The sequence below is a fragment of the Equus asinus genome, chromosome X (assembly GCF_041296235.1).
Source record: "Equus asinus isolate D_3611 breed Donkey chromosome X, EquAss-T2T_v2, whole genome shotgun sequence".
Lineage (NCBI taxonomy): Eukaryota > Metazoa > Chordata > Mammalia > Perissodactyla > Equidae > Equus > Equus asinus.
The window spans coordinates 90,463,521-90,490,686 of record NC_091820.1 but is presented as its reverse complement, the minus strand read 5'-3'; the positions used below and the strand labels follow the sequence as shown (position 1 = coordinate 90,490,686).

The following is a 27,166-nucleotide window of genomic DNA, read 5'->3' as shown; positions in this document are numbered from 1 at the left end:
TTGTCTTTTCTTTTCTAACTGCTTTGAACATCTTCTCTTTGTAGTATTCTTAACTTTCACCTTGATGTGTATAAAAGTGGGTTTCTTTTTATGTAAACTCTTTGAGATTTACTGTGCTTGTTGAACTTGTAGATTATTGTCTTTTTTAAGTTCTGGGAAATTCTTAGCCATTAAATCTTCACATATTACCTCTGCCCCTTTCTCTCCCTCCTCTCCTTTTGGAACTCCAGTTATATGGGTGGTAAAACTTTTCACTTCATATTCCATATCTCTTAAATCCTTTTTGAGTATTTGACATCTCTGTGTCCCTCCTTGTGGCATACCAATGACTTCTTTAGATCTATCTTCCAATTTTCTGTTATAAGCCGCATTTAATGATTTTACCCATGGTTGAGATTTTTTCAATTGTAAAATAATGAATTAAATATCCTGAAATTTTATTTATTTTTTTAGATATGCTTGCCACTACTTATATTTTGAAACCCCACCTGTATTTTTTGAAATGTTAAACACAATTATTTAATATTATGTATCTTATAGTTCTAATTCCTGAAGCTTTGATGGTTAATATTCTGTTATCTTTTTCTGTTGGTTCTCAGTCATGGTGCTTTGTTTTCTGGTTTTCTCTTTTAAAAAATGGTCATAGTATTTGGATGGTCATCCTGGTAGAAATGGAAGGCCCCAAAAGTCTATTGATATTTTACAGGCATTCATCGGTGTGTAAAGACAATTGGACTTGATAGATAATGGATACCTGCCTGTGTAAAGATGTACCTCTAGTCAATGATATGATGTGTTATTTTCCTGGGATTTATTGATTAGGGGATGATAGGCAGAGTTATTGAATGGCATTGGAAATAATAATTGATTTTAAATCTCTTAGAAACTGGTATGCTATAAAATTGGAATGTTCATTGGGTTTAAAATTTTGAGGTTAAAATAAAATACTCCTCCTAAAATTTTGAGGACCAAGTTAGGTTGCCAGCTTTTGATTTTTTCAAGAAGGTATACTGTTTAAAACACATGGTATTGTATGCGATTATCATTTCATGTAAGAAAGAACATGTTAACATTAAAAAAGTAGAAAAGATAAAGAACAGTCCTTCTGAAAATGGGCCAGTGGGGGGTTGAACTGACTATATCAAATTGTGCTTTTTGTAATTTTACCTCAGACCAGTAAAAGAAGAAACCTTAACCAGTACCATGGTCCATGCATTACCAATTGGGAATCATTATGTTAGAAGCCGAACCTGGAAATTTCAAATTTAGGAATTCAGTCTCGATAGAGATCAGTTACCTTTCTCTGTTCGAATAATATAGGCTCTATCCCTGACTCCCTTCATCTGTCTCCTAATGCATGTTACTGGTTGCAAGATTACTGGTGATAAAATGTCGTTAGATCACAGCTAATCTAACCCTTTTACTTAAAAAAAAATTAAGAAAAATCATTTGGAATTCACACCTTAATACATTCAGATCATTAATATCCTTTTCTCTCTGAAAAGTAGCCTCTTATTCAGTATCATCAGTTTTCTTGTTACTTTTAGTTTTGGATACTCAAGCCTGAGAGTGCTGATTATAACACAGACGGCTTGTCCTTATTGCATAATGCAAGTTCTGGGGAAAAGGGCCCAGTCACTTCTAACATTTCCTCACCATCTCTCGTAAAAACAGAATATCTAAAGTTCTTTCTGTAGTTGTGCCAAGCCTAGCATGAAAGTGGAAAAAGGTATCTTCCTTTCTTTCTGTCACCGTCTTTCCTTCCTTCTGCACCAACAGATAGTTGAGATCCTTCCTCCCTGCTTTATGGTGTCTCTCTGTCAAACACATTTCTCCTGAGATGCTGGAACTGCTCAGGTTTCTTGTTTGTGGGGTTGAAAATCAGGCAGATTGTTCATTTTTTGCTTCTTATTTTCCAGTAGTCTGAGAAAGAGCACACTGAGTATTATAATAGCAATTGTCTTCTTATTCTCACTACCCATAGCCCTCTGGGCCTGCCACCCTCACCTCCACCCACTCTCACTCCAGGCAGCTGGAAGGAAATTTGTTATGTCCTAGACTTTGAAGGGAGCCTTTGCTGACCTTAGTTTTGCCTTTGTAATTCAATAAAAAGTACCCTTCTACCTCCTGGTGAGTAAAGGCCTCATTAACTTCATTCTAATTGTACAAGTTTACTTCAGACACACTGAGATAAATGGAAACAACAAGAACAGATGCAGCTGGACTGCAGTGTTTATTTGAGACCACAGTTTTATCATTCAAATTCTTCTAAGAGTTAATCAAACGTTTTTAGGCGTGAAATAGTTAAAAAATTATATCGACACAATGGAAAAGAAAAAAGGGATAATGTTTATATGTTGGAGACCAAAATTTTTAAATCATAAGCAAAAACTGAGTCATGTTGTTTCACCCTCCTACTTAACTAAGTTAACTAATTAACTAAGCCAGCTGGCTTAGTTCTTTCGTTGGGTAACTTAATCATAGCATCCTTTATTGCATTAACACAATTAGAATATGTTTGCCTAATGTAACCGCTGCCTCCTATTACATTACTTCTCTTTAAGCCTACTAATCTAACTAAATTTATAATTTTATCAAAGTTCAAAGAATCTTTGAAAATGATTAAAATAATGTTTTTATACAGACTAAACATATTAATTGGAGCATTTAATAGGCTTTTTTTCTCCTTGTCAATTACACCACTAACATGAGGGGTTTAATAATTCTCCAGATGTCTTAGATCTTCCACCAACCAGACAATTTCATTCTTCTTGAGCTTCTGGCAGTGTTCTCTTTTCCAGATTATATTAGCCTGGATGAGAATTTCCAAAAGGTCTTCTGTAGAACGTTAGTTCCTTAAGATGTTAACATTTGTTACCTGAAGGAAGATTACCATTATCAAACAATTTTGGGAATACTTGGTTAAGTAAATATAAACAGGATTATTTATTCATTTGCTCATTCATTCATTCAATGAATATTCATGCTCCAAGTACTGTTTAATCAACATTCAATAAGACAGAACACCGCCTTGCCATCACGGAACTTAGACTTTAGGGAAGGACATGGATGAACAGCAAATATGTAACGTTAATATCAGACTGTTGTGAAGGATCTTAAAGCAGGAGACGTGATGAAGAGTGATGGGGGTGGGGTTCATTTTAGTGAGGAGATAAAGGAGGACCTCTCAGAGAAGGTGTCATCTGAACAGAAAGTTAAATGAAACGAGGGAACCAACCATGCCATAGTCGGGGGAGAGTTTTCAAAGTAGAGGAAAGAGCAACTTCAAAGGCCCTCATGTGGGAATAAGCTTGATGTATTTGAGGACCAGCCTGAAGGCCAGTGTGGCTGGAGTATAATAGTGAGGTAGTTGGTGGTGGGCAATTGACGTCCAAGATGTAGTGAAGGTCTAGATTATGTAAAGCTGTTAAGCCATAGTAAGGACTTTAGGTTTTATTACTAGGAGACTTCTCAGAATTTTGGAAGCATTAATATGCTGTTGCATACTGTGAAGCAACAAGAGTAGGGTATAATATATATTTTTCCAAAGTTATGTAACCATAGATCCCTCTTTTATTTTATTTTTTTATTTATTTTTATTACTTTTACTTTTATTTTATTACTTTTACTTTCTTTTGAGGAAGATTAGCCGTGAGCTAACATCTGCTGCCAATCCTCCTCTTTTTGCTGAGGAAGGCTGGCCCTGAGCTAACATCCATGCCCATCTTCCTCTACTTTATGTGTGGGACGCCTACCACAGCATGGCTTGCCAAGCGGTGTGTAGGTCCACACCCGAGATCCGAACCGAGGAATCCTGGGTCGCCAAAGCGGAACGTGTGAACTTAACCCCTGTGCCACCGGGCTGGCCCCGATCCCTCTTTTAATTGAATATCTCTCAGGATAAGGTATGAAGTGTGATACTTGAAACACACTTTGAGAAATACTGGACTAGATGCTTCTGAAGCACTAGTTTTAGGTAGAATATGTGAATTGGTATGATTGACTAAGGTGTAAAGTACAAAGAACTCAATTCACATTTATATTTATATTCCCACATTTCAGCATTAAGATGAGTTCCATTCCAGTCCACTTTTCAAACTTAATTCACTTTAAATTTTCTTTGAAACAAATGAGCCAATTCATCTTAATGAGAATTTTTGGAGGAAGAGAGACTTTGGAAAGGCAGTCTATTTAAATATTGAAAACCTTCCGATTTTTATTACAATGCCTTTTTCCTTGCTCTTTCCACAGGCATTTTAGGTTCAAGAACCATGTAATGTCTTGTTACGTTTACATTACAAATTAAGAATTCTCTTGGTGTTCTCTGGAACAACTACTTCTTCTTCATCTTCCTCTTGCTGGTTCTTATAAAACACTTTTAATCATGGGATGAATGAGATTTACAAATTAAAATAATTATCTCTATTCTTCCATATCTCTTATCCACGTGTGCCTAAAAAGTCATGATTTGATACATTTATTGAGTATTTTCACATATATGGTGCTGTATAAGGCATTACAGAGTACCACTCAGTAAGTCCTGGTTCCTTTTATCTCTGGGTTTCTTGTTGAAGACAGAGTACACTGGATGTGAGCATGCAACATTTATTAAATACTTGGTATTGTGAAAGGCAGTCTCTTAGAAGTGTATAATTGTAGGAAACAGATGCCAACAGAAGTGAAGAGACTTTGGTGCTTATATGTTTGTGTTTTTGATGAAAGATGTTAGCCTGTTCCCTAGCTATGAAAGGGTAGTGAATTACTACTGTCTAGCAGATTGGGAAAAGCTGGTAGGGAGGAGAAGGGGTCAATTAGTCTCGCTTAAATCCATGTTTCCAGCAGCCCCCAGAAACCCGGAATTCAGAAGCTAACGTATATATGTACAGATCTCCTAGAAGTTTGGTAGTTTAATTTCAGCCATGTAAAGTCTGGTCACTTGGGAAAAGCGCAGTGTTTGTGATCAGCCCCCACTTGTACATAGTATAAATGGAACTGATCTCCCTGCTGGAAAAGGAGGTGAAAGAGTTCATCCAGGTGGTGATCTTGGCCTCATGCGTGTATTGAATTGTTTCCTTGACACTGACATTTGGATGGCTCAAAGGATCACCTCAGATTCAGCATGCCCCAAATAGGATACACAGGATCTCCCCAACGTGTCCCAAATATGGTCCTCTTCACATGTGTCCCTCATTTTCTGTGTGCCACCATGCCTCTAGTTGCATAAGTCCAAAACATTGAGTTACCCTTGATCCTCCCATCACTTTGACCTCTACAGCAAATCCATCACCAAATCCTGTCTATTTTATCTCTTTATAAACTTCTCTTGAAGCCACCCAGTTGCTTCCATCTCCAGTCAAACAAAGCATTCAAACTATCATAAATTTTCCCTTGTATTAAATAAAGTGATAACCTTCTAAAGACATCCACTTTAATTGAGTCTCACGTTCTTCCTCATCCATTTTTAATAGTCTAATCAACCAGAGAATGGATAAATAAACTCATATTTACAACAACATAGATGAGACAAACACAGATATGTTATGCTGAGTGAGAGCATAACACACACACATACAAAGCATAACAAATGTTATACTGAGTGAAAGAAACTTACTTGAAGATTACATATTGCATGATTCCTCTTATATGAAGTGCTAGAGTACGCAAAACTAACCCAAGATGATAGAAATCTCAGAGGTTGCTTCTGGGACTTAAGGATTGACTGGGAGGGAGCACAAGGGAATTATCTGGCACAATGGAAATGTTCTGTGATTTAATATGCATTCATCAGAACCTTTAAGGTAAGAGCATTTCATTGTGTATAAATTATACCTAAACAAAAATAGTGCTTATTGGATCATTTACCACCTTACCCCCTCCCTACACACACCCTCAAATTCGATAGTTTCTTTTGTTATTAAGATATGACTGAACTCTTTAACATGGCTTATAGCCCCTGGCTCTTGCTTTCCTCTCCAACCTGAACTCCCACCATGCTACATGTATTCCAGTCATTCTAATCTTTTTTTAGTTTCTCAAAATGTCCTTGTGATTTCTGGCTCCAGGTCCTTGCATATCCTTTTCTTTCTGCCTGGAATTTCTGCTCCCCCAAAGCTTTGCTCAGTTAACTGATAATCATTCTTCCTATTTCAGTTCAAATATCACTTCTTCAGAGAAGCCTTCTCTGTGCTCCCTAATTAGGACAACCCCTCTCTTAAATGCTACTAAGTGCTTCTCTCCTTCATACTCTTAGCATTTTTAGAGTTTTTGGTTTTAATGTTCACTTTTTAACAAAGTCTATCTTAAAATTATACTGTGTCCTTCATTCTGACAGAGTCCATGTCTATTTTTGTTTGCCATTTTGTCCCTAGGGCCCAACACAGTGCCTGGAACATGATGGGCACTCCATATTTGTCAAATGGGTGGAAGGATGAATGAGTTTCTGCTCTCTGGTATATTTGATAGGATGAAGGAGCCTTATAGTGAATGAAATAATGGTCATAAAGAAATGCATGCTGAAAATCCCCCCAAGGAGCTGAAATTGGTATCAAGACGTTTTCGAGAGTTTGGTGTGACAAAGGAGAAAGCAGAGCAGAAATTCAGCAGCTATGCAACGGATCTGTGATTCTTAATTTTGATGAAGCAGCAGTGTCCCGTGACAGGAACAATAACTAAAAAACAAGAAAATTTAAGAAACACAGGCTACCAATTAGAAAAGTAAGACTACATAGAAGTCATGGAGAAATCTGTTTTGTCTCACCAACTGGAAGAACTTTAACATCATTAAAATTTTCTATCCATTGGATAGGCTACCTCATAACACAGGAAGTCTCTCACAGAAATTATCTAAGTATTGTCTGGATTGCTATCTGTGAGTGATATTAGAGAAAAGCTCCCTACATTAGATGGGAAATAGTACAAGATGAGTTCTCTTCTATATCTAAATTCCATGATTGTAAGACATGCTGTTTTATCCTTCAGGCACTAATTATCCAGTGAGAGGAGAAAGTGGAAATATAAAGAAGTGTGTGATGAATGATCTAAAGAGATAAATGAAACGTTACTGAACTTGTGAAAAGCAAAGCTGTCTTCTGGCTGGGGAGACTAAAGCATTTTTATTGGAGAAGATGGCATTTGAGCAAGGCCTTGAGAGTGAGTGAAGTATTTAATAGGCAGAAAAAGAGGAAAGAGAGAGATTCATGGTAAAGTGTATAGTCATGACAAAGGTCTGGTGGTGGGAATGCACACATTCAAGAAATAGCACGAGTTTCAATGGCTGAGGTATAGGGTATGTTCTGTGAGGTTCCCAAGAGAAAGGTTTGGAAAATAGAACTATAGTGACACAGCTTTAAAATTTGGAAGGATCCTTAGAATCCTAGTTCAAAACCACTCATTTTATGTAAATATATTAAGACTAAAAGAACAGTAATTGACTCGGCCAATACTACCTTGCTGTTATGTGACTGAGCATAGCCTTGAACCCAGGTCTATTTGATGTTTAAACCAATAGTTTTATGTTATACTCCATTCTCTCTCCACTATGCCTCACAGCCAGACTTTGGGTTGTGTGTAAGAGTCAGACAAAGGCATTTGGCCTTTTACCTGACATGTATGGGGAGTTGTGGAAAGATTTTGAGAAAGGAGTAAGAAATAGGATGTTTCAGAAATATTCATCTTATGGTTGGTGGAGGAAATAAGGAAGACCAAAGGAGAAACTTAGGTTTGGAAGGGAAGCTATGTTCAGCATGACTTGCTATCAAAAATACGTGTTATTAGAATTATACAGTAGGGAACCTGAAATATGGGACTAGAGATCAGGAGAATTGGTAGGTCTGGAGAAAGGGATCTGGGATTCATCCAAATGAAAGTGATAGAATGTTCAAGACATGGAGTAAATGGCCTTTAAAAAGAAAAAATATGATAAGCCAGCCCTGGTGGTCTAGTGGTTAAGATTCAGCTTTCTTACCACTGTGACCCAGGTTCATTTCCTGTTCAGGGACCCACACCACCCATCTGTGGGTTGTCATACTGTGGGGGCTACATTGTTGCCGTGATACTGAAAGCTATGTCACTGGTATTTCAAATATTAACAGGGTGACCCATGGTGGACAGGTTTCAGTGGAGCTTCCAGACTAAGGTAGGGAAAAAGACCTGGGCATCCACTTCTGAAAAAATTGGCCATGAAAACCCTATGAATAGCGGCAGAGCATTGTCTAATATAGCACCGGAAGGTGAGAGGATGACACAAAAGACCAGGCAGGGTTCCGCTCTGCTGGACACAGGGTCACAAGGAGTCAGAATAGACTCCACGGCACTAACAACAAATGATAAATAAAAAGTAGAAAAGCCAAAGGCTGGAACCTTCAGTAGTAGTCACATTTTTGTGTGGGAGGAGGAAAGGAAATAGTGATGGAGACAGAGAGAGTGGTTGAGGGAGCGGAAAGAGGAGCAGTATAACTTGTCACACAAAGCCACATTTCAAGAAAGATGGACTTGGAGGACAGTGTTCTGTTGCAAGATAATGAAGGAAGATGAATATTAAGTAAAGGCAGCTGATGAGACATTCACAAATACTTTTAACAATCCTTCCATATTCACAGAGGAATACTCTAACCCAGGCAAAGGGAGAATACCTTTCCTCCTTTCTGCTTCAATGGGACTTCAGCCTGTTTAAGTAGAGAAATGCTCAGCTGTCATGAGGGGCCACCAGCTACACAGGTTCCTAAGGATATCCAAAAACCTCTTAGGAAACTGTCATATCGCAAGTTCAGCGGCAGCTGCTGTGTGTTTCACACGGGGAAGTGTATGTTTCATTTTATCGCGTTGACTGTACCAGTCCCTATATAGAGGGCAATTGAATGATACGCTGCTATGAGATACTCAGACTTTCTGGATCGGATTTCTCTGACAGCTCTGCTACTCTTTACTCAGTGGATTGTCAGGATATAGGATTCATAATCTTCAAAGGCTCCCTTTGCTATTTCCCTCTTTCTTTCCTGTTCTACCATTTTGTTCTTTGTTTTTTTAATAAAAAGGTGAAGGCAGTCCTGGCATTTACACTGTAACTCACAGAAAGATTAAGAGAAGCCTTAATGTGATTATGACTAATCTTTTCATTTTATTTTATTTGGTTAGCATTAAGTTTTCTTCCCGCCCCTCTGAATTGTTATATTTTATATACCCCTTATGAAAACTTGATATTTATTAAAGATACATAATTATTATAACTATCTCATCTGGGTGAATGAAAATGCAACTTTTATAGGTCATACGCCTTGAAATTTTTTTTTGAAACGGGGTTTGTATGTGTATAAATTCCCACCAAATCATCTGCGCAGCAGTATTTGTAAAATTGCTCCCTAGAATGAGAGTATAGCTAATAGAGAAAAGAACAAAGTTGTGTGGCTTAGAATTACCACTTTTTTCAGAATTAGGAGTTAATTTTCTAATTTAAAAAACCCATTTAATTAACTACACAGTTTCAAAATAATTTTAGAGTCATTAAATCACATGCATACATAGGTATATAACTGAGTCTGAATTTATTTTGTTTCCTTTTTCTCCCCAAAGCCCCCCAGTACATAGTTGTATATTCTTCGTTGTGGGTCCTTCTAGTGGTGGCACGTGGGATGCTGCCTCAACGTGGTTTGATGAGTAGTGCCATGTCTGCGCCCAGGATTCGAACCAACGAAACACTGGGCCGCCTTCAGTGGAGCGTGCGAACTTAACCACTCGGCCACAGGGCCAGCCCCAACTGAGTCTGAATTTTAAGACATCAGGATCTGGGCCAAGAAGTCCAGTTGGTTAATCAATGGCACTCATGAGGTTAAAGTTTCTGCCTCTATATTAGCTTCCGTCAGTGTTTTTAATCAAGGGGGCTTTTGCCCCACAAGGGACATTTGGCCATGTCCTTTGGAGACAATTTTGTTTGTCACAACTTGGGAGTGAGTGGGCAACACTACTGACATCTAGTGGCTAGAGGCCGGAGATGCTGCTGAATATCTTCCACAACAAAGAATGATCCAGCCCAAAATGTCAATGGTGCCAAGCCTGAGAAACCTTGCAAGAAACCGTGCCTAAAGCCCTGCCTTTCCGCCAGAACACTTGTTCTTTCATTATAGCAAATCTTTTCACAAATATATGGTATAAATTACTATGAGGCCTGAAGATGTTAGTGCAAGCATCTCCTTGTAAATCTTTCCCACTAGAGGCAGGAGTGGGGTTGTGGGGAGGCCATGTGAGAAAACCTGGAACTTACGTTGAGTTCCTACCATATACTGGACGCTCTATTAGGTGCTTTGCATGTATTATTTCACTTAATCCTCACACAGAAAGCTTATGAGGTAGGCCCTTTGTACAGATGTTCAAAGTCAGGCTCAGAGAAGTAAGGATAACTTCCCAAGGTCGTACTGTGCATCAGCAGAATTGCAGTTGGCCTCACCCCAGTGAATATCCTTTTACTCAACTGCAAAGATGGTGCAGAGAACTTTAATATAGACAGTACAGCAGTGGGACAATATTCCTGTATGAAGGCCCTCTCATTATTATTCAGTAAAAGTACTGAAACGCTGAAAAAAATTTGCTTGCAAAACCTGATTCAAGAACCTATCAAATTCTGTCCCGTCTTTGACAAAAAATAAAGAGAGGCTGACAGTCTTGCCTTTATAATAGAAAATTCATTGTTCAGTGAAAATAAAGGTCTTTTCACAACACAGTTTGCTTCATCTTACTCGATGTGAGCAAATCAGATGATCTCTGTAGGGTTTTCCCAGTCTTAAGAGGGTATGGTCACCCAAGCTTTCTTTAGTCCCCCAGTTTCTCTTACTTAAATCCTAAATTGATATTTCATAAAGAAGCATATAGTCAGGAGTAGGTAATAAAAGAGGGACGGAGGAAGAGACACAGAGACGGAAAGAGAAAATACATGTGTTTAAGAGTGTGCTTATAGCATACTTCAGTACCAAGGTATGGCTGTAATGGGAATGTTATAGTGAAAACTAATTTACTCTAATGGTTTTGAAATACGTTCAGAACCAATCTAAATGATAGTGCCGGTGTCATTCAAATTCCTGTATCATGCTATCTTGGAGACTGATAACAAGAACACCAACAAAAACCTAGTAGGTGGGATAGTTTTTGCTATAATGTGTCTGGATACCCGGCATTAAATAAATATGTGCATGACAACAAATATGTCCTCATATTTGAAACCAGTCCTTTAGTTTGGAAATGTAGCAACACTGTTCTTAGGACAAATGTCTTATGAAATTGATTTGTCAACTGCTGTGTGGGGGCGTGAGCTTGTTCACAGCCCTGCCCTGAGCTGCCATGGGAAGGGGCCATATTCCCTGCCTCTCTCAAGGCCTCCATTCACATCGCTAAGATTACTGATTGGTGAACAGAGATATTCTACTAGATCCATAATTTTATGACCCATAACGCGGCCTTAATAGTTGAAACAAATTGTACAGCGTAACTAGAAAATGCTTCAATTGGAAGCCTCTCAGATTGAAAAGCAGAGTGATTCAGGTGAGGGCCACATGTGCAGTAGAGCACAATTTCCTGTCTCTATAGTTGCAGAGGACAAAACAGAGATGTAGGGTGGTAGCGTTTCTCTATTTCTTTATAGGGGAACATCTGCAAAGAAGACTTTGGGGGTTATTTTTAGCAGTATATTCTTACACTAGGAATTTTAAGTCCATCAGGGATTCATAAATGAGAAGTTTTAATCCCTGGACTACTTTTAACCAAAATGCCCTAGGAAACAAAACACCCTTGGATGCGGAATGCGAGTAAGGCCAAAGAAAGGAACGTTCACGCGATGCTGGCATTCTGGTTCTTGAAATGACTTTTTCATCTAGCTTTAAATTCATGCCGTGATAAAGGGAAAATAAAAACAGCACTGAAACTGGAATGTAAGAGATTGCATGGAGACTGCCGTTTATATTTGAGTTAATCTAATTTAGAGTCAGAGAGGAAAAGCAACTCTTTTATCACTGAAATACCCTAAAGTCAAACAAAAAAATCAAATATTTGAGTTCCATTTTAAACACTGAGACAAAAAATATATAGATTCAAGAAATGTGGTATTTCACCGTTCTGTGAAGCACGGCACCAAACGCTTCTTTATAGCCATAAGGTTGGCCATTTATAAGGTGCAAATGCAGAGCCCATTAGGATCTTGTTTAAATCCTTTATGATTGCTCTTTCCATTTGCATCTAGTTTTACAGTTTTAAATCCACCATATATATGGGTGACTTGAAATGCAATAGAACTCCTTTAAATTTTATTGGAATGAGACTTTATTAAAGGTAGGCATTAGAACTCTGGTATTCTTCATACTGACCTCTAAAATTGAGGCAAGTTTTAGTGAGGGAAAGATGGAAAAAAATGACTCATCTCAAATATTTACAAGATTAAAAGGAGATGATCACGAAATTCACTGATGCAAAATGCAGAAATGTCTTTGCATTTTGTATTAATGTCATCTCCTCCTACTTGCCAGTGTGTCTCTATTGCTCTCAAGAGAGCCATCTTTAAGGAAGGCTACACTGTGTCTGCAGAGTAATCTATAGCAGGCTGACAGCCTATTGAGGAAATCCTGCACAGTGAATATTTATGATACCTCTGATTATTTAAAAATGTATTGACTTTTAACTTTTATTATGATCTATGAAATGCAGGCTATGTACGTGCCTATGGATGGTGTGGACATATACATGTCCTTGTATATATGTCACTTAACCTAGAGATAGAAACAGAAAGTTCCATCTTTATTAAGAGTAATGTAGTAGATTGTTTCTTGAAGCTCACCCAGCAGTGTTTTTGTGGAGTGGAAATAATCGTCCAAATGCCTAAAACTCCCACAGAGTTGATGTAAGATATTTGTTATGCATTTGACAGGTTAATTATAAAGATGAGGATGATAATGGTAACTCAGTTTGTCAATTTAAAATACAGGTATTAAACGAATAAAGAGCATATAATTAAAATTTGAAAAAATAGACAATTAATGACCTAATGATAATCAAAACAGGTAGGAAGTTAAGTGTTACACAGTACAAAATTATATCTGTAGATTGATTTTTGAATACTCTTTCTGATACTCAGCATTCAAGAATCTGCTCAAGCAAAAACAGGCACAAACAGAACTCATAAGGCCAAAATGCGTAATATGCCTGAGAACTCTTGGCTAATAAAGAAAATTGAGTGTGCAAAGGACTTGAACGTAAAGATGCAAATGCTGCTTTAAAAAGTAGCCTAGCACATAGTCATACGTGACCATGAGGAAAACTTGAGTTGCTCATGGTACCATAAAAATATTAGAATATAGATATTTGCAAGTGTTCGTTTTTCCAGATGAGGCTATTCTCCAAAGTCTGAATTCCCACAGATCAAATTCACATCAAAGGAAATAAAGGTGTTTAAAGAAGCAGGTCGGCGGTCCCTCCGGCAGCATAATCCTGTGACAAAGAGTGCAGCAATTCCAGCAGCATCTGGACAGCTGCACAGAGTCCCAATCTGCCTAATGGTCTGTCAGCTCCCAGCGCTGCAAAGCTGTGCCATGTTTTGGCACACAGCTTTAGCAAGGCCCATCTAGACTGACTGCATGACCGCCAGGCCGCGTCTGTGCTTTTTGGGCTCAGGGAAATGGAATCTAAAGCTGCAGGAAAGAGGACGTGCCTTATTTGAAAAGAAGTATTTTCAACCAATTCTGTTTTTGACTAATTTGAGAACTTACCACATGATTGCCTTTGAGACCGAGAGTATTTCAGCATTCTTGTAGGGAGGCTGAACATTAAAGTATTCAGTGCTTTTCTCTTTATGGCTATAAGTGCACTGAGGCATAATTCTCCATGGTTTGACACCGATGTGTATTTTGTAATGATAATGGTCAATCTTTGCTAGGATAGAGGATGTTGTCTGAAATACTGATGAACCATCTTAATTGATGCTCTGGTAGATTGTCAAATAGGTTGTGGAGCAAAGGTAGGGGAGAAAGGAAGCCTAAATAGTATGAATCTAGATCCTGACAAAGAAATGTGTTTTTGAAAAACATCCTCTGTTTCGTTAGCATTACAACATCAAGAAGACCTTAATGCTGAAGGTACTTTGTTAAAATAGGTAAAATTGACAGAAATGTTTTATCAGTAGATTTTTGGTGTAGTTGTTGTATCCACAGTACCCAGGAAATGAACCTAAGAGGGCCACTTTTAGTAATAATCTATGTTCTTCCTAAGTTTAGGCAAGCACTGGAACATGTAAGGCCTAAAGCAACACTACGAAGCCCCAAAAAAGCGTAGTGAGCAATTCTAATAATTTAGACCCCTGATCGGCTTTCATCTGAATTATCTATAAATTGACCTCCTCTTTCTCCAAACCCTTGGCAGAAGAACTTGCAATAGGAATTATTAATAAATATATTTTGTTATAATATTCTAATGATAAGATATCTATTCAAGTATATATATATATATATATATATATATATATATATATACACATACGTGTGTGTGTGTAATCATGCTTTAAAGGACCAACACTTGCAGCTGACCCTTTGAGGGTATGGAGATCGCTCCACTTCCAGATAGAGAGAATTTCAAATAAGAATAGTATTTCCTGCAATTAGGTAGGGGCCTCTTAGAATTATAGTTATAATTCTTCATTCCCTTTTCTCATTGTAAGCTGGCTTCCTGGTTTAGATGCTGAATATATTCTCAGGTATTTTACATCCATGCTTCATGGAAGATGCCGATTTAGAGGACAAGTGCTTGGAGTATGGGAATAGTGTTTTACCCTTGAGTATTCGTGTAACTTTATACTGATTATTAATGAGTGCTTAATATTTGTAGATAGGGTGATCAACATGTTTGAATATTTATGACCCCCCACCCACTAAGAACCAGATACTATGCTAGAAACTGGGAATAGATTGGTAAACGGATAAGAGCCCAGCTTTAATGAGTTTTATATTGTAGAGTCGAGGGGGCCAGACAATAAACTAGTAACACTTTGTGATTAGTGAAATGAAGAAGGTAAAGTAGGGTGATGTGATCAAGAATGGCTGTGCCAGCAGGTAGGGCATGATTATAGAAAGGTCTCTCTGAGTAGGTGATGTTTGAACTAAGACTAGTTTTTCTAATTGATGGCATTCTTCTTACTTGCATTTTGATCTTGTCCATATAACTAGGTTTTTAAGTAACAATACATTTGCCTCTTTTTTTCCTTTAAATGTAACATTAATCGTGGTCTATAATTTTGCTTTAGGTTGAATAGGAAATAAGCAAATCTGGTCTTTCTGATGATTTGGGGAAGTTGCAAAACCACAAAAAAAGAAAAACGATCGCGTCGTTAAGGTAAGCAAACTTATATGAACTACATTTTTAAAAAATTCTTGGTTTAAGGTTTGGATGAAGGTTCATGGCAGGTCTTATTTTATTTGAACAAGTTTGCCGCCGTTAATCACATCCCTACATACTTGATGCATACCAATAAAATATATTTAATGATCTTTCTGAAGCTTCCATAGCCAGACAGTACTATATATCTCTTTCTAGAGCCCTGGAAAACTTTTTTTGACTTAGAATGTGCACCTAGCTTGCATTTGTTTCAGGAAGATGCTAAATTTTACATTAAAAGTGTATCTCCCAGTAAACTTGAAAATTCTCTTAAGTTCTAAAATGATAATATCATTTTCCTGATTAAGATCCAGCAATGGATCCTCACTGTCGTTAGAATTAAATCTTAAATTCTTCCTCTGGTTTATAAGATTCTACAAGTTGTGGCACCTTCCTGCCTCTCTGGCCTCATGTTGTCCTCTCTCACTCATTCACTTTGTTAGAGCCACCTGGCCTGCTTTCTACCCCTTGAATGGGCTGAACTCTTTCCTGCTTCAATGTATTGGCGCATGGTACTCTCAGGTCTCAGTGCAAATGTCACCTGTCACCTCTCTGTTAAGTTAGGTTCCCATAGTCACCTTCCAGCAAGTTGGCATATTTTGATTTCCTACTAATCTTTACTAGTATATGACATTATATCATACATCATTGTATATTTGTATATTGTTTGCCTTCTCTTTCTAGACGTAAGTAACCTGGTGTAGGAACCTTGTCTTTCTCATTGACACAGTACCCTTCGTACCCAGGACAGGGTCTTGCGTATACTGAGCACTCAGCAAATGTTTCTTGGATGAATGCAAGGATGAGTAAGTTTGCTTGTTGCTTTGGATCAGTGTGTTACTACACCACCAAATTTTATCTGTCTTTGTCCTCAAAATGATAAGCCTTCATGCTTGCTTTTTCACTTACAATTTCATGAAAATCTGCCATGAGAAATCAACTCCAGGCAACCCATAGGTCTGTAAACTTCCTTTATAAAACCAGAATTATATTGTGAAACATGTTTTAAGCTAGATTGTTCATTGTCCTGCAAGCATGGTGTCTTCATGAACATAGTTATACCAATTCAGGTGCTCTCTTGACTGGTTTTCCTATGAAAATGGCATTCTCAACAATAAGCATTTGCTTACTGTTTGGTTGCCTTGGTGGCATAAGTCAGCAAGCATTTGTGTGTTGAGTATCTTGGATCTGTGATTCAAAGGTGAATAAGAAATGCTCTTTACCCTTGAAGATCTCACAGTCTGATATAAGTGAAATTAGTGCAAAATGACATTTCAGTAGTACAGTAGGATAGGTTATCTGGCACCTTCCTCACTAGAATCCTCAAATATCGTGAATTCTTCTCAGCACTAGTGTGAAACTAGTACTACATTGTCTCTGGAGAAAGACTGGCTGATATTTAAACTTTCCCTCTGCCCCTTGCGAGCTGTGACCTTAGGCAAGTTGCTGAACTTCCATGTGTTGTATTTTCCTCATCTGGACAATTGGGGATAAAAATAGTACCTATCTCATAGGATTGCGTGAGGTAATTTAATGAGATGATCCATGCAAAGCACTAAAATTGGCACAGTGCCTAACCCATAATGTGTTCTCAGTAAGTGATCACTATTATTATTATTGTCATTACTCTTTTGGAACTTCTGTCATCCAGGTGGTCTGATTCATTTGAATGGGAAGGAAGTTTCAAGAGTTAGGTTAAAAGACTTCAATATGGGGGCTGGCCTGGTGGCGCAGCAGTTAGCTGCGCACGTTCCGATTCGGCAGCCTGGGGTTTGCCGGTTCAGATCCTGGGTGTGGACATGGCTCCCTCTTGGCACACCATGCTGTGGTAGGCGTCCAGCATATAAAGTAGAGGAAGATGGGCATGGATGTTAGCTTAGGGCCAGCCTTCCTCGGCAAAAAGAGGAAGATTGGCAGCAGTTAGAGCTCACAGCTAATCTTCCTCCAAAAAAAAAAAAAAAAAAAAAGACTTCAATATGTTAATTAAGCTTGTAACACTACTAAACTGCCTTAGAGACAAGGTTAAATTTAATTCCATCAAGACAAGCAACTTGGAAACAAAAAATAAAAAACAAATTCCTAAAAGCTAGTAAATAAATATCACTTCAATGTCCCTTCCTTCTTGATGTGACTTGATATTAAAGATGCTAAGGAAAACAGGACAGGCAAAAACATAAGGGCTAGGATCAGTGCCAGCTGGATCAGGTGTTGAGATGGAGGCAGAGCCTTAATTTGCCTGTATTTCTCAACCCTGTAGTTTGCCAACAGCTCTGTGAGGCAGGGATATGGAGGCAATAGTGTTGGGTCCTTTGTTTGTCTATTTACTTTAATGCTATCCAATATATTTAAAAAACTTTTTAAAAAAAGGAGCTATATCAGAGTTTGATACAGAATTTTGTAAAATATGTTTTAAAGATTTGTAAATATAGTTATTTATATATTTTTTTATTTTATTTTATTTTTTATTTCTTTTTTATGTTTTTCGTTTTTCTCCCAAAGCCCCCCGGTACATAGTTGTGTATTTTATTTTAGTTATGGGTCCTTCTAGTTGTGGCATGTGGGACGCCACCTCAGCATGGCTTGATGAGTGGTGCCATGTCTGTGCCCAGGATTCGAACCGGCGAAACCCTGGGCCGCAGAAGCAGAGCACGCGGACTTAACCACTCGGCCACAGGGCCAACCCCTATAGTTATTTATAAAGTTCTTTCTTTTTATTCAGCTTAGGGTGGGAGGTTGGGAGCAGAAATCTAAAATCCAGATAAAGATGGAATTGAGAGGAAGAAATGTTATTTATAGCTTTACTAGGGGGATGTGAGGGCATTTGGTATATTTTGATATGAGATCATTTTCATCATTCACCTATAGTCATAAATGGTTAAATGACCATTACTTCATCAAATGCCAATTTCATCAAGTATTCTGATCAAAAAATATTTATACCAATTTCAAGTAGTAAAGTTCATGGATAGTTGTTCGATTAAGAAAATGCTTAGAGTGACTATCTTAGGAAGTTGCTATAGAAGACCACAACAGATAAAATAAAGCATCTAATCATTTAGCTTAGGAACTAGCACATAGTAATTACTCAGAAATTTTTAGCTAATATGGAAAAATATTATGATGGCATTCTTGCCTTTAAGGGAATTTTCTTAAAATGAAGGAGACAGAAAGACAGATATAGATACATAGAATTAATTTGTTCACTAAGCATTAATTAATATATGCCATGGTTTTTTATTTCTTTTTTTGAGGAAGATTAGCCCTGAGCTAACTACTGCCAGTCCTCTTTTTGCCAAGGAAGCCTGGCCCCGAACTAACATCCGTGCCCATCTTCCTCTACTTTATACGTGGGATGCCTACCACAGCATGGCATGCCAAGCAGCGAACTCCGGGCCGCAGAGAAGTGGAACATGCACACTTAACCGCTGCGCCACTGGGCCGGCCCCTATGCCATGTTTAAATTACTGGCTGAGAGGAGAGGAAGTAAAGATAAATTTATAAAAAATAATACAATGGACAAAAAGCTCACAGTGTATTCTGTGAGGGCTGAGAAACTAAGAAACAGTGATCAGGTTACATTCTTAGAGTTTTATCAGCTACATATAACTATACCTACTTTACACATGATGCACTTTACGCTCAGAGGGGTGAAAGAGTGTAACGAATGTCACACAAGTAGTTAAGTGATGGAATCTGAATTTCAACTCAGATCTGTCTAAACCTAAACACGCTGCTCTTTCCATTCTACCTGGCTGCCTTAATGGCATAGAATGTGAAAACAGAAAATTAATATAATGCAGAACAAAATATTATAAGTATGATAAAATGTGTAAATCAAGTACTAGATTATGAGGATTCAGGTGAGGGTGAGATAAAAAAGGATAGTGAGTGTGTTTGGGGCCACTTATTAATTTCACCCGCATTAATTGTACACTATTGCCCTAAGCACTAAGCTAGGCACAAAACGCTACCCCAATCTACTATGCTCTAGATTTTAATATTGTATATCTAGTTTTGAATTGATTAAAAAGGTTTTGATGTGGGGATTTTTTGTGCATGTTTAAGCTTTATTAAAAGCAAAAGGAATGTAGTTTGAAGAAGAATGACTGAGATTTTATATATATGTATTCTTTACACAACAATATACCAAGGAAGCAAGTTTTCGCATCTTGAGAACTACTGACTATTGGCTGTGGTCAGGGAGGTTAAATACTAGATGTAGGAGAGAATGAACTGAGAATACCTTGAAGTCATCTTATTAGAAGTGTTTATTCTGTAAATAAGAAGCTCTGAAAAGAGAAATGGCCACCTTGTCAAAGGAGCATAAAAAGTAACACACCTCTGCGTTTGCCCTAAGCAAAGAAGACAGTCTTGAGTGGTGTAGAGACTCCCTCCAGAGGCCAGTGATAGAGACTTCTGTATGACAAAGTAATACACAAGAGGCTTATTAGTGTTCAAACATACAAATTTATGAACCTCACCAAAATCAAGGACATTGATTGACTGTTTAACATTCTTAAATGCTTGGCTAATCTCTGTGTACCACGTTCTTGGAACCGTAGCCCTGTTCTTTCTGACACATCGCTCAATCAATATAATTTATAGGACAAGAGCAGCAACCAGCAGCTGCTGGAGTTAGAGTGGCGGATATTTCAGATGGAAATCCTTAAGTACAGGTGACTTTTGAAATTTGGTCTCAAATTCAATTTGGGTTGAAACTTGCAAATCTCATTCAACAAAATCAAAAATGATCAAGTCTTTCACTTAACTGCAGTGTTTTGAGTGGCATGCTGAATTCCTCCCTGTTCACTTCCTAGCTACTTAGATTTTTATTTTCTTTCTAATGGATAATAGAGCCCTCTCTTGTTACATTTGTATTTTAACTCCTTGTCAATTCACAAATATACATAAAGAGAAGACTATTTTCTTATCAGCATCCCCCTGCCCCAGGAATCTTTTCATCATTGGAGAGAACTCTATTGTTTCTAATCGCGTTTTCCAAAAAAACAAACTACATCAGAAAATGTGAATTTCTAGAATTTCAATAGGGAAACAACATTTACTTCATTTGATTTTAAAAAATCTTTTGATATACACCATAGTATATTTGATATGAATAATAATTTTACTGTGATGATCTCTCTACTAACAGAACATATTGCATTAATGAAATTCCTTGAGCTATCATTTTTAGTGAGAATTATGAGGGAACAACTATTTTGTGGTATCTTATTGTATGATAATTCATCATTTAGAAAGTGGGCATAATGATTTTGATTATATATTTCCAATTTGTTAGTGATCACTATTATTTTTATTGAAAAGATATTATTACATTAACTAAAATGCCAAGTATTTTAAATTCACACGTTACTAACATAAAATGATACTTTTCATTATTGTACATTTTACAATTATGTATATTTTCTACATTGCTATAATTATACTAAATACATTATTGCTTATTTTCTTCTTTTAACATTTTATCATGAATAGTGTTCAGTGTTTCCACAGTCTTTAAAAATTATTATAAATGTAATGCATGCTTAGTAGCTTGTAGTGCTGTTATGCCATAATTTATTAAGCTCTTTTCCTAAATTTAGTCATGTAGGTTGCATCATAATTTTTTCTGATTTAAATAACACTACAAAGGATTTCGATGCCTCTCTTTTTGCTTTTAAGAATTCCTTCTCTTTTTGAGAAGAAACAACCGTAACTTTATAAGTCTTTCATCTGTAGGAAATTATGTTCAAACACATTGAAAAACTACAAAACATCTGTTTGGCAAAATAGCAGACAATGCCACTCAAGAGTTTTCATTTTGTAAAAAGTATCTCACTTTGTCCTTTTACCAGCACTCTTCCTTTTACCCTTGTTTGGAAGGAACTGAAATTATAGACTACACCATCTTATACAAATGCTTTCTATTTGAAACATTCAAAATTTATTTTTGGAGGCCAGCTCTGTGGCATAGTGGTTAAGTTCACGTGCTCCGCTTTGGCAGCCTGGGGTTCGCTGGTTCGGATCCTGGACGCAGAACTATGCTCTGCTCATCAAGCCGTGCTGTGACAGCATCCCACATAGAAGAACCAGAAGGAGTTACAACTAGGATATACAACTGTGTACTGGGGCTTTGGGGAGAAAAAAAAAAAGAGGAAGATTGGCAACAGATGTTAGCTCAGGGCCAATCTTTAAAAGAAAAAAAAAGACAAGTGATTTAAAAAACTATCTATTTTTTTGTTTCTTAAAGCAGAGTTCCTGTGTAAACATTAGGACATACTGCAGACTTCTGTGGCAGCTGTTGGTCTGCGTCAGTTGAAGTTGCCCACAAGAACTTATCAGCAGAGATAATACCTCGCAGATTTACTTCCTTTGCACTCCGTAACAAGTGGACTTGATTCCTTTTTGTTGCCTCCTTTCTCTGCCTCCAAGTCCTCTTCTGATTCTTGTAGTTCATATTAATGTTCTGGTGTATGCTCCTCAGAAAAATGCACTCCCATCATCCAGATCATCTTCACTCATAGTACGTACCCTAAACCTCAGCCGTTCTAAACTAGTGCTGTTCTTGAATGTGCGCATTCCCACCTCCATACCTTGCTCATGACTATACACTTTACCATGAATCTCTCTCTTTTCTCCCTTTTTCTGCCCAACAGGTAATTCTTGGGGGAGGTGGCATCCTCCATGAGGGGCTTTGCTTTCTTCTTTCTCTTTTTCATTTGTGTCATCAACTTAGACAACTGTCTATGCTCTTGTTTCAGACACAGGGCGCTCAAACTTCCAAGTCTTTTCTCTTTCTTCATTTTCGTATTCCATTTTTTGCTTGTGGAGTGCCTCCTGATCGATTGTATGCAGATGTGAGAGCAAAGCAAATTCCATGGCATCTGGCCATGATGGACTGTTCAGTCTTAAGCTCCCTGAAATCATTTTGTATAAAGTCTATTTTTTAATCAGGGGTCCACAGTTAGCAGTTGCCATAACCGATCAATCACTGAGAGAGCAACATTTTCTTTGCCTTAAACAAACACTATCGGTGGTCCATTCCTTAAGGTCTGCTGGGTTATCCTGTGTATCACAGCATTATTCACATTAGACAAGATATAGAAACAACCCAAATGCCCATCAACAGATGAATGGGTTAAAAAAATGTGTTACATATACACAATGGAATATTATTCAGCCATGAGAAAGGAGTATATCCTTTCATTTGTGACAACATGGATGGAATTTGAGCACATTATGTTAAATGAGATAAGTCAGACAGAGAAAGACAAGTACTGTATGATATCGCTTATATGTGGAGTCTAAAAAAGTTAAACCTGTAAAAAACAGAGAGTAAAATGGTGGTTACCAGGGGATGGGAGGGGGATAAAGTGATGGTGTTGAAGAGTGCAAACTTGTAACGAGTCCTAAATAAGCCATAGAGATCTAATGCACAGTACAATGAATATAGACAATAATATTGTACCATAATTATGTAATGTGATAAATATTGCTACATCGGCAATCATATTACAATATATAAATATATCAAAGTGACATGCAGGTACTTATTAAACTTAAACAATGTTACATGTCAAATTTAGTCAATAAAAAACAGCTGCCTCTATATGCCATGCATTCCTGTAACATGGCTTCTGTGTGCTCCTTCTTTTTAGCAGAAAGAGTTATCTTCCAATATACTTGGCATGCTGAGAATTCTTGGGAATCTCCACGTTCAGGTCATAGATATCTTAGTTCACTTCAGCGGTGCACAGCAAATCTGTCAGTGCTTTGTAAGGAAGGCCATTCAGTGCCCTTAGGCACATATGGTTTTCCTTCTTGGTTTTCTTTGAGGCGTTCTTCATTAGGAATTCCAACTTGGGTGGTTTATAAGTAAAGTGAGATCCCAAGGAAGGATCTTCGTACCACTTTTTCTCCCTGAGGCAAATTTCTTGAGCAAGTTCTTGTTGCCGTGGGATACAGAGAAGCCCAGTGTTGCAGCCTCCCAGCAGTGCCCAGAGCCCTGGTCGGGGGCCCCATGGCACTGCGGGTGGGTGCCCACATGGCTGCCTAGCATGCCGCTTCCTCACTGCCATGTCTGTGCTGCCTGGGCCAGGGCCCGGCTGCTGGAGGCATCTGTAGGCATGCGGGACAGTATGCGGGCGAGGAGCACACAGGACATGAAGTGGATGAAGCCTAGGTAGAAGAATTATTTCTTGAGAATAAAGCCCTGGGAGTGGAATTACTAAGTCAATTTTAACATAATTATGGCTCTTGCTGTAAAAGTTTTACCAATGAAATTAGCCAACAGAAATAAATTGCTACATCAGTTTCATTTCATTCTTGTCAAGATCGGGCATTGTTACTTTTCTAGCTGCTGCTACTTTAGTTTTTGTAGTTCACCCAATATAAATTTACTGAGCTTATTTTATATGCCAGGCCCTATGCTAGGTGCTGGGAATAGAAATATGAATGAGACTCTGTGTCTGTCCTAGAATAAGTTATGGTCTACTGAAAAAGACAGGTATGAAAATAAATTTACAAAAATTACTGTTATGAGAGTATGAAGAAAGTACTATGTGACCACCATAGATAAAGCCATTAACCTCACTTATGGTAGGTAGAAAAGATTTCATACTAAGTAAACACTATTTGATTTGGGTCTTGAAGGTAGAATATGCCAGCAAAGAAGGGGAACTTCTTTAAATAGCCATCAGAAGGAGTACTAAATCAAAGGCGTATAGTTGCAAGAAATTATGTAACAGAGGTATAGGGCGCATACAGGAGAGTAGCTGTAGATGACTGAGACTGTAGAGATGATTTGAAGACTGATTGTGAAAGCCTGTGATACATTAGAGATTTCTTGCAATCTGTGGAAAATGGAGAAACCACAAAGCTTTCATCAAGGATGTAAAGATGATATTATTTTATTAGAAAGATGGAATGTCCTCAATATGGAGGATGAGCCGGAGTGGAAAAAGTCTGGTTTAAGGAAGATGATGAGTGCTTCCAAATAAGTCAAAAATGAGGATTGAGAGACAAGACCAGATTAGAGATAGTGGTCACGTAGAATCAGAACGATTTTGTGATCTGTTGGATTTGGGGTTGGAAACAGATGTGACTCCGGTTTCTGGCTTGGAAGCCTGAGTGAAGAGGGGGGCCATTAACTGAGACCAAGAATAGTGTAGGCAGGGGACTTACGATTCTAAATATGATCGAGTAGCTTGTAGCAGACTAATATTCCTTCTATAAAAAAATAGAAAACTGGATCCAATACAAAACCATCTGTTTAGAAGCACCAGAATGGTGCTGAGGCAACTTGAGGGAAGGGAAGGAACTTCAGAGAGGTAAGCAAACATTCTGTGAGACACTTTGTCCTCAGGGCGTTGTTCAAATCTTGCTGTAAAGAAAGAGGCTGAAAGTCTGAACAGAGGGCTACAGGTAAGAGGTGGAGAAGCTGAACGAAGTTTCAGGCAATCTTACAGGGTTGGAGAGAGAAAAATGAAGAGTTCAGGGATGCCAAGTCATCCAGAACTTGAGGGCCGCAGAATCCTGAGAGAAGGGTGAGAATAGAGAAGTGAATCTGACACTCTAGGATTTCCTTTTGAGGTATTTGTTGAATTCTTTAACTGTGCAAGGTCAGAGGCTATGAAACTAAACGGAAAACCTCTGAAAAGCAGAATGAACATTTTGGTATTCTTAGAGAATTAAAGTGACCAAAAGTAATTCAGGGCTTGCTGAGGAGGAAGCACGCTAGTAAACGCTCCAGACTTTCACTTGGGACCCCTCAACGACGATTCTCTAGGAATGGAAGTAAAACAGAGGTAGTCTAAACTTTACAAAAACTGCCACCCAATCTCAAGCCAGCTCAGTTCCTAATTTGATTAATGTGATTTACCTCCACTTTACCTGCCTACTGGTTTGTAATGTGTATATTATCTGGAAAAATAAAACAGGATCCAGAACATCTATAATGTTTTATTCATAATATCTGGCATTCAACCAAAAATTACTAGGTCTGCCAAGAAACAGGATGAAGAGAAAAAATGCTAGAAACAGATTCATGAATGTCTCCATTTTTAGAATTATCAGACATGGGCATGAAAACAATGGTGGTTAATATATTTAAGAATGTAGATGACAAGATGGAGACTTTTATCAGAGAAGAGGAATCATAAAAAGAATAAGATGGTCATTATAGATCCGAAAAATTCAACAATTAGAGCAAATAGATTTATTACAGATTAGATTCAATGGAATATAGAATTAATGAAACAGAAGACAGAGTCATGAAATATGCAGGCTGAAACAGCAAAAAAGATGAAACATTGAAATGAGCATAGGAGATGTATGGCACTGGGTGAAAATGACTAGTATATTTGCAATTGGAATCCTAGAAAGGAAAGAGAAAATAAATCAGAAGCAATATTTGAAGAAATAATGGCTAAGAATTCCACAATCAACAGAAGATATCAAGACACTGATTTATAAGCTCTATGAACCCCAAGCAGATGAACTGGAAAGAAAACCACACTTAGACATATACCACAGTGAAATTGCTGAAAACAAGGGCAAAGAGAAAAACATTAAAACAGCGAGGAAAAAATTATCTTCAAATGAGAAATCATAATACTGACAAGTGACTTGAAATAATGGAAGCCAGAATACAGTAAAATGACATAATTAAAGTGTTAAAAGAAAATAATGGCCGACCTAGAATCCTATATTCAGCAAATATATCCTTAAAATATGAGGAAAAAGATGCAGTTTTAGACAAACAAAAAGATCATTCATTTTCAAATTACTCTCACTATAAGAAATAGCAGAGGCTTCTTGCAGTAAAATGGAAACAATCCCAGATAAAAATATGGAATGCAGTTAAAAAAAGAAAAGAGGAATAGAAAGTATAAGTAGGTGGGTAAATATAGATGAATATCGATTGTAGAGAGTAATAATAATGTCACTTAAAAAAAATTCTTCATGCTGACGGGGAACTGAAACCCACTTCTCAGGGAGAAGCAGGAACTGGGCCTGGTGCTTTTGATAAGAGTTGTGAGCCTACTAAGGAGGGGAACTTGCAGATACGTCACTCAATGTGCTCCACGTTTTCCCCAGACAGCAGGGCAGCACATAATATTGGTCCTTTATTTTAGGCCTTATGCAACGGTGGACTTCTTGATGCCTTCATATCAATTTAAACTGTGGTGATAACTAAGACTTTGGGGAGTAGGATAAGTATCTCCCTGGGAAGTTAGGGAGGGAGGGAGAGGGCCGTAATGTAAGGTGGTCATCAAAAACTGAACTTGATGGCCAGCAAAAGCAATTGAGGGCCATGTGTGGCGTTGGTATAGGGAGTGCATGTCCCAGAGTTGGTAAATTTAGACTAATCAGTGCCTCTGGAAATAATAACACCCAGCTCGGGGTCCATTTGCAACTTTGTAACTTAATCAGGAGGCTTCGGGGAGGCAATTATGCCTCTCACTTTAACCAGGCTGCTGGTGCCTACAGGAGAGGTAGGAGTCCCACTGAAGCCCTTCTTCAAGAGCATAGCATTATGTGATCTGAAAATCGAAAGGAATGCCTTGGACATTATGAGTAATCCCTGGAATTTCGTAGGAAATAAGGAGTATCCTGATGAGATCTTGTATTATGGCCTCAGTATTTGTAGAGGCATGTGTTTGTTGCCTTGATTTATATTTTGGATATCTGTGAGGCAAGAAATTTCCAGATTTCTTTAGTCCAAACAGTTTGAAATAGATGTATCAGTTTCCTAGGGGTGCCATAACAA

At 37.8% G+C, this 27,166-nt stretch overlaps 1 long non-coding RNA gene and 1 pseudogene across 1 annotated transcript in view; one reads left to right on the top strand and one right to left on the bottom strand.

Annotated features, from left to right (window-relative positions):
- Window positions 1-27,166, top strand: part of LOC139042724 (uncharacterized) — a 232,482-nt gene that overhangs the window by 88,793 nt on the left and 116,523 nt on the right. The window contains exon 2 of the long non-coding RNA XR_011499789.1: window positions 15,266-15,354. This is a non-coding gene — a long non-coding RNA (uncharacterized lncRNA). The remainder of the gene's footprint in view (window positions 1-15,265; window positions 15,355-27,166) is intronic.
- LOC139042763 (putative ribosome-binding factor A, mitochondrial) lies at window positions 21,945-23,474 on the bottom strand (annotated as a pseudogene).